Here is a 7,756-nt window from a genome sequence, read left to right on the forward strand (position 1 = left end):
TTATAGTACCAATAAAACTGTTTTCTTTCTTTTTTCCTGCTTCCCTCCCCTCCTTTGTGGTGGGAGGGCAGGAGGCCCTCTGGTTGAAAATAAGAGGGTTCACCCCAGAACTCTTCTTGTGAGAGACGTGCATTTTAAAGGGTGATTTTGTCACAGATGTTTATGGCGGGGTTGGGGGTTGGGGAGCACCATGATCTACGGAACTGTGCTTGGTCCTTTGCTTCTGTCCATTCCCATAGCATTTCACCATTCCGCTATAAGGCTTTCTAGCAGTTTAGATCCAGGGAAGAGAGAGAGAGAGAGAGAGAGAGAGAGAGAGAGAGAGAGAGAGAGAGAGAGAGAGAGAGAGCGCTTTGAGCTTTAGGTTTGAGAATGAAGGATTGCCTTGCCAGGAACCCAGTAGGGGACTATGAAAAGATTTGACTGGTAGATGATGGGACTTAGGCAAAGTTTTTGAAAGGCCGCTAACCTAAACTCCCAGTCAACCTGCCAGGCCCGCTTTGGTGCTTCATTCAGTCTGTAGTAGTACCTTTGGAAGGACGTGGAGAACCTTTCCCCCTAGGAACCTATGCTCCTCCATTGTCTGTCTATGTTGTGCCTTAGCACCTGCACTGCCGCTACCCTTCTGCTGCTTGACCTCTGCATGGTGTCTTGACCTGGGCCTCATGTGTAGCTGCACTGCCTTTGTCCACTAAGACCTCTAGTTTTTGGTGTCTAAGGATCCCTGGTTTCCCTATCAGCTATAAGTTTTATATTTAGAAACTCAAAATCATGTCCTCTTCCACTGGCAGCAATATAGTGGAAAAAGAAGAAAGAAATCATGCCCTAGACTGGACATTTCCACTCCAGTGGATTTTCTTGGCCTCATCCCATTGAAGTCCATTGCCTCTCAGCATTTCAGCCTAAGCTGTATCCTCCCAATATCAGCTCTGAGAGATAGAATAGTCCTTGTAACATCTTAGCAGATGTTTCCTTGTATGGTGGTGGATTCTTCTAGAAAGAGTATTTTCTATCTTGGTTGCATTTGCTACCATCTGTCTTATTCCTACATCTCCCCTACAGCTGTAGGATTCTATTGGGTGTTAGGTTCCCCTCCACCAACAACTGTCAAGTGGTTGAGTAATTTTTTGTGAAGGCTTTTTTTTTTTTTTTTTTTTTTTTTTTTTTTTTTTTTGGGGGTGGTTTTCTTTAAACTCTTGGAGGCAACTCAGGATATTGTCCACCCAGCTATGTAGTTAGACTTCTCCCAGGGAATGATTGCAACATTTCCTTCATAGATAGACTTGGATCAGCCAAGGCCTGGCCTGTCTTCTGGAGTCCTATACTTCTGAAGTATGAGCAAAACTTATGGCAAGTCTTGTGATCTCTCTTTCACTTACTTCCTCTCCAGATGCCAAATGGGCATAAACATTCTTACCTACCTCCTGGGGGGGAAGAGGAAGGTCTGAGAATGGATTCCTTCTTAGTGTTCAGGTGCTAAATGTTATTCTCTTTGGGAACAGAGTGACAGAAACTGGCTAGTTTGCTATAAATCCTACATTCTCTTTCATACCTTGAAAGCAGATACATGGTCAGTGAGCTTTTAGGGAGGACTCAAAGGAAGCTACTTAATCTGACTGCAAGAACTGACGTCTCTGGTTTATGTCAGTAATAAGCTCTGACCTTGTGCTGCATTGGAGATCTCATCCTTTCCCTTCTTTTGCCCTCATTCTCTGCTGCTTCTCTGGCTTGTTTCCTACAGTGGGGGCTTGACTCTTGAGGAATTCTCATCTCCTTTTTCATGAACAACTCATTCCTAGGTGTTATTGCGTGTGTGGATTTCTCACAAGACCCCCTTCCTCAGCAGGTTCGTGATAGAATTTAGTGACATGCACTTTAGATGCTCAAGAAATGTCTAGCCAGGAAACCACTGAGCTTCTTCTTCATGAGGCAGACATGTAATTTGCTAGTAGTTGAAGCCAATTTCTCTCTACTTGGGAGGCCTGTAGCTGAACACATGGAAAAAGAAATTGTTGAGGGCCTTGACAAATTGGGCACTGACCTTTTTGCTATGTTTCCTTTTCTTATTCCTGCTTGGTAAAAAAAAAAAAAAAAAAGACAACTCCCTTAAGGTGGCACCATGCATATGTAACTTGATTATGCTGAAGCTATCTTTCCTGAAGTATACGCCCTCGAAAAGAAACTGTGGTAATGCTGGTCAGTGGCAGTGCTTAACCCTGAGTATGTAAGAGATGAGACTGGCTTTTACAGTCATCATTTCAATGGTTAGCTGTCATCTTTGGGGGAACGGACAGTTGATAAAGACCAGCCTGGTCCTGGTTAATGGTAGGACATTCCCAAAACTTGGAGAAAGAACTGTTATCTGAGGCTATCAGAAATACCCATGCCAATATAGAAGGGGAACTTGGTAAAAGATGATCATTGTTATCAAGATGAGAAGTGAGGAAGGGGTTTAGGTCCTTAGAGCTGAGAGCCAACAAAGGAGCACAAGAAGAGCTAGACTGACACCTTTACACTTGTCCCACTTGGTCTTAACACTATGGGCTTTGTTTGCTCTGTGCTGCTTTGTCAGTGCTGTTGTCTCCTCACTGTCCTGCCTGTGGTTCCTTATAGCTCCTGTTCTTCATGTCCCTGGCCATGCAGACTCTCAGGCATCCTGCCCAGTTTTCACCTGTGTTTTGCTAGTATGACCGCATAGCACAGTCATATTCAACAGGGAATATGTGAATGCTATTGATGGGCTGGTAAATTGGAAAGGCTTTAGTGCTCTCAGGAACCCTTACACTCCAAAAATTAACCTGTCTTGAAAGAAAAGCAAACAGATCTTTTCTCTATCCTTTATGGTACTTCTCAGAACAAAAAGAACCAAGTTAGGGCTTGAGCCAACATCCCAGTGCATTCGTCCAGCCCCAGATTCTAGGATTGAGAAAGTGAAGTTTGGCTGAAATAGCTCCTCAAGTTGGACTTCATTTCACTTTTCCCAGTGGGAATTATAGGCCTTCTAAGAGAACAGGATGTTAGCACAATTCAACCTGCATTGAGCAGGAATATTGAAGAGTTGAGTGGTCACACTGGTGTGAATTGAAGATGGACATTGGGAAAGGCTCAGGCCATGGTTAAAGATAACCATATTGATCCAATTGGCCATGGATGTTAGGCCACAGGTTTAGAATTGAGCAGGACAAAGGCCATGTTTTAGAGATGGGTTAAATTCCTAGGACTAAGTTTACTAAACTACACTGAAGCCATCATACTTTCTATATCAGAAAAAAATGTACGCTACAGTTGAAGAGCTGAATTCTACTACGGATAGGTGGATGTTGTGAGCCCCTGCTTGGAAGCCTTCACCTTCTAGCTTCCCCAGGGTAGAAAAGGTCTCCAGCATTATGCAATAATAAAATAAGCATCTGGGTCTTGGCAACCATCAGTTTTTTCAATTCTAGGATCCATCTTTGGACCAAAAGTCTGGTCTGGGCCTAGGATGACTTTGGCCTTGATTGCTAGAGTTGGCTACATTCTCTCCTTACCTGAAGACTGTGCTGAGTTCCCGGAGCAGAGGGAGAGGTGGTGTGGCTTGCCCTGTTGAGCCTCCTCAGCAGGAATAATCGTAATAAATGGACTTTGCAAACTAAAGGTTTCGTTGTTAGTTCTCCTGTTAAGCCCAGATCTTTCCTTAGTAGACTGCAACTCAACAATCTGTGTGATCCTAAAGCCATTCCACTGTAAATGCCTGGCAGTAAAGATGACTCCAGACTGGGTTCCTGCCTGCAGTGTGTGGAGGTAGCCTATGTGCCTTTACCTAATGTCAGATTTGCAAGTGTTTAGTCTGTCTTTAGGTTAGGGAGTCTTAGGTACTTCAGAGAGAGAACTGGTAACAGTGGATTTATGCCCACCCCACCCCCTGCCAAGGACTTTACTTGTACTTGAAAATGGTGAGGGTTAGTGAGCTGCTGGTATTGAGAAAGGCAGGGTGGACCCCTCACTTGCTCATAGTGCACTCACTGAATTGGATTGGAGAAGAGACTGACTGTACTCATGGCTAATTTGAAGGATTAAAACAAAGCTATCCTCTACACATGTCCTAGTCATGCAGGATGCCTGTAGACAAAACAACTTGTTTTCCAGCTGTGAGAGCAAACTGCTATCAGCTTGCCTAGCACCCTAGGGGAGGGAAGATAATAGATAGGCAACGTGGTGGAGGAAAGATGCTAATTTTGTCATCCAGGTGGCTTTAGGGTCCTAAGGATTAGAGAAGAATGGCACTGGGGAGGTCTGCATGGATCTGGTTTGTGTAGGGGTTCCTGTAGACAAATTACTGGTCTCCCAACCACTATCTCAAGTATGTAATGGCTGAATTAATATGTAATCAACTGCATTGTATCTAAAGCTTTAGAACTAGTCAACTGCTCCTCCCACCCAATACCATTTCTTACCCTCTAATCCTACCTGATCTTTAGCAAAGCATTAATAATTCTAAGAATATTCTACTTTTTTGTGTTTTGTAATTGTTTTAAATAAGTTAATTTGTACTGTAAAAACAAAACAAAACAAAACAATTTACAGACCACATGACGCTCAAAAGTCTGAATGCCTCACTACTTCTTAGAATGGGGAATAAAATACAGCAGGAAATGTGGAAGCAATGTGTAGTGCAGAGACTGAAGAAAAGGCCATCCTGAGACTGCCACACATGGGGATCCATCTAACATGCCGTCATCAAACCCTTTCACTATTGCATGTGCCAAGAGCTGCATGCTGACAAGAGCCTGATATTGCTGTCTCCTGAGAGGCTCTGTCAGAGGCTGACAAATACATAGGTGAGAGCTCTCAACCAACCATTGCACTGTAAACTGGGTACTCAATGGAGGAGTTACAGAAAGGACTGAGGTAACTGTGGGTGTTTGCATCCCTACAGGAAGAAGAACAAAAATATCAACCAACCAGACACCCCAGAGCTCCCAGGGACTAACCCACCAACCAAAGAGAACATATGGATTGACCCATGGCTCCAGCTACTTATGTAGCAGAGAAGGGGCCTTATTGGGCATTAGTTTGAGGAGAGGCCCTTGATCCTTTGAGGACTTGATGCCTCAATGTAGGGTAATGTAAGGGCAGGTAGGCTGGAGGCAGTAAGTAGGTGGGTGGCTAAGCACCCTCATGGAGACATGGGGTGGGGAAATGGGATGGGGTTTTCCAGAAGAGAATCTAGGAAAGGTGATAACATTTGAAATGGAAATAAAGAAAATATCAAAATAAAAACAAAAAAAGGAGAAAAAAAAAGAAAACCCACTAAACTGTACCTGAGGACAAGCACAAGGCTTCTGCAAAAGTAGTCTCATCTGAGAAGCAAAAGGTGATAGAATATCGTGTTTGACATCAGTGGGCATTGCAGATGGAGAGTATATGTGTAGGCACCCAGGACAGACACCAAAATCTATGTGCAGATAAGAGCTACAGAACTAAAAAGTTAGAGACTGGGGAGAAACAAGGTGACTGCAGAAAAAAACTGATGCAGCTGCAGCTCAGTTTCTGTAGGGATTAAATGAGGTTGTGTGGAACTCCTGTCTCATTTACTCTTCAACCATTTTGGTGGGTAGAGTTACATATTGTTAATTATCAATGTGTCTATCAAACCACCCACAGCTCAGAGCAGTGTCTGTAACCATGCTGCAACACAGTGCTGAGGAAAAGATTGTCTGGTGGAGGGAAACATACACAGTGACTCAAATGTCATTTCAATAGTAGACTGATAATAAGCAGTCATTATTTGCATTGACTTTTCCTTGAATTTACTTTGTATCCAAACATACTCTTCTCCTACATATCTGTGTGCTCACCCACAGATGCTTGCAGACTCACTTCTCCCACTTTCATCAGCTGGGTCACATGCTCAAGCACAAGCTCTCCTGGCTAACTCCAGGCTTTCTTCATCCAGAAGTCAGTAATGGCTGCCATAGATTTAAAATGAGGAAATATATTGTACAGTGGATCCTCGAATTTCAAAGCAATTTTCTATGTTCAGTGTTCAAAATAACACAGTGTGGTGTATTGAACGGGAACTTGAAAATTTGACAGCACTCAGCAAGCGGGCTTCCTCTAGCTGTAGTCACCAGCATCCAAGCAGGGCAATGTTAAGAAGAGAAATGCTGAGAGTTGAGATTGGTCTGGTCACTCCCCGGGTAGAGAGGCGAGATTGGTGCAGCCCAGAACATATGTGCATATGAGAGTGCAGGGAATGAAGAGATTGTGTTTATGTAAGTAGAATAATACAACAATAATAAAAGAAAGGCAGAAGTGGAGTTGAGAGTGAACAAGCTGGGGGTTCATAGAAAGTGGTTCCAGTGCTCGCTTCGGCAGCACATATACTAAAATTGGAACGATACAGAGAAGATTAGCATGGCCCCTGCGCAAGGATGACATGCAAATTCGTGAAGTGTTCCATAAAAAAAAAAAAAAAAAAGTGGTTCCAGTGACGAAAGGGTGTGAATAATGTAATTATAATTTAAAAGTATAAAAATCTTATAAAATAAATTCTTGAGCCATTTTTGTTGTTGTTTTTGTATGTTTGTTTGTTTGGTGTGGTGTGCTGCTCTACCTGAGGGAATATGATGAACTAAGGAGTTGACATTATTTTAAGATACAAACCTGACTCTTCATTTGCAGTTTTGATTTCAATCATCTGAACTCACTAAACTGTGACTGACCATTTTTTTCCTCTATATATTCACCACAAAAAAATATCCTGGAGAATGTTTCTATCTACACAGAAGTGAGGGACACTTGATCACGGAGACCATTTGAGGTGAACAATGACTTTAAAACTATGAAAAGAGCATAAACAATTTATCCCAGCTCTCTGAAATAGACCCAGCCAAGCGAGGAAAAAAAAAGTTGGTAGCATACAAATCATTAACTTTTAATATTTTTTCAAAATTATCTATCACTTGTTCATGGTATTAGAATACTTATCTCCAAAAGAAACATTATTTCTCTTGATTTAATACATAATAACTCTTCTTTTATATAATTGTCCCACTCATTTTCATTTCTAAGAAATATTAGAATATCAAAACAAATTTCATTGCATGTTGAATAATCAAATTAACAATTGATTAGTTCATTGTAAAGCATTCTTTCTCTATTTTAATCATGACATTTCTTTTTCATAGATTTACTCAGGAAGTTAATTCTCTATAATTCATTATAAAAGTAAATATTCTAACAGTTTTTCCACTTGACCTGTTGCCAAGCATTAATTTTGTACCTCCTAATTTACTAGATGACAATTATTTTATAAAAGCCATTGTTGAAGTTGTTCAAAAAACAAATATTTTAAAAATATATATTGAAAACTCTACATTTTTCCCAATCATCAGTACACCTAAAAAAATTTCTTAATAGTCTTGGAGCCACAAAATACAGATGTCAGACTAACTAGTCCCAAATTAAAGCAACTTCTGGATGTTCAAAAATACTGTAGTTATTTCTTAATATTATTATCAAAGTATTTAGGGGCTGAAATCATTATTATGTTAAGGAGAAGTTGTATAATTCACTTACTTTGCAATTGAAAATATTTAGTGAATGGCAGACATTTAAATAGCACTGTGATTTGTAAGAAAGAGCCTATGAATTATTAAAAATTCAAGCCTTGGCTAAATTTCCTTTCTTCCTCTAATCTTCGACACAGAAAAGAAGAGAACAGAACAGAACAGAACGGAACAGAACAGAACAGAACGGAACAGAACAGAACAGA

General features: G+C 41.1%; 1 non-coding gene across 1 annotated transcript; it reads left to right on the forward strand.

Moving 5' to 3' along the window:
- Window positions 1-6,341: 6,341 nt before the first annotated feature.
- On the forward strand, window positions 6,342-6,448 carry LOC116894846. The gene has a single exon (XR_004387061.1). It is a non-coding gene; the product is annotated as a U6 spliceosomal RNA (small nuclear RNA).
- Window positions 6,449-7,756: the final 1,308 nt, after the last annotated feature.

Source organism: Rattus rattus, chromosome 2 (assembly GCF_011064425.1).
Source record: "Rattus rattus isolate New Zealand chromosome 2, Rrattus_CSIRO_v1, whole genome shotgun sequence".
Taxonomy (NCBI): domain Eukaryota; kingdom Metazoa; phylum Chordata; class Mammalia; order Rodentia; family Muridae; genus Rattus; species Rattus rattus.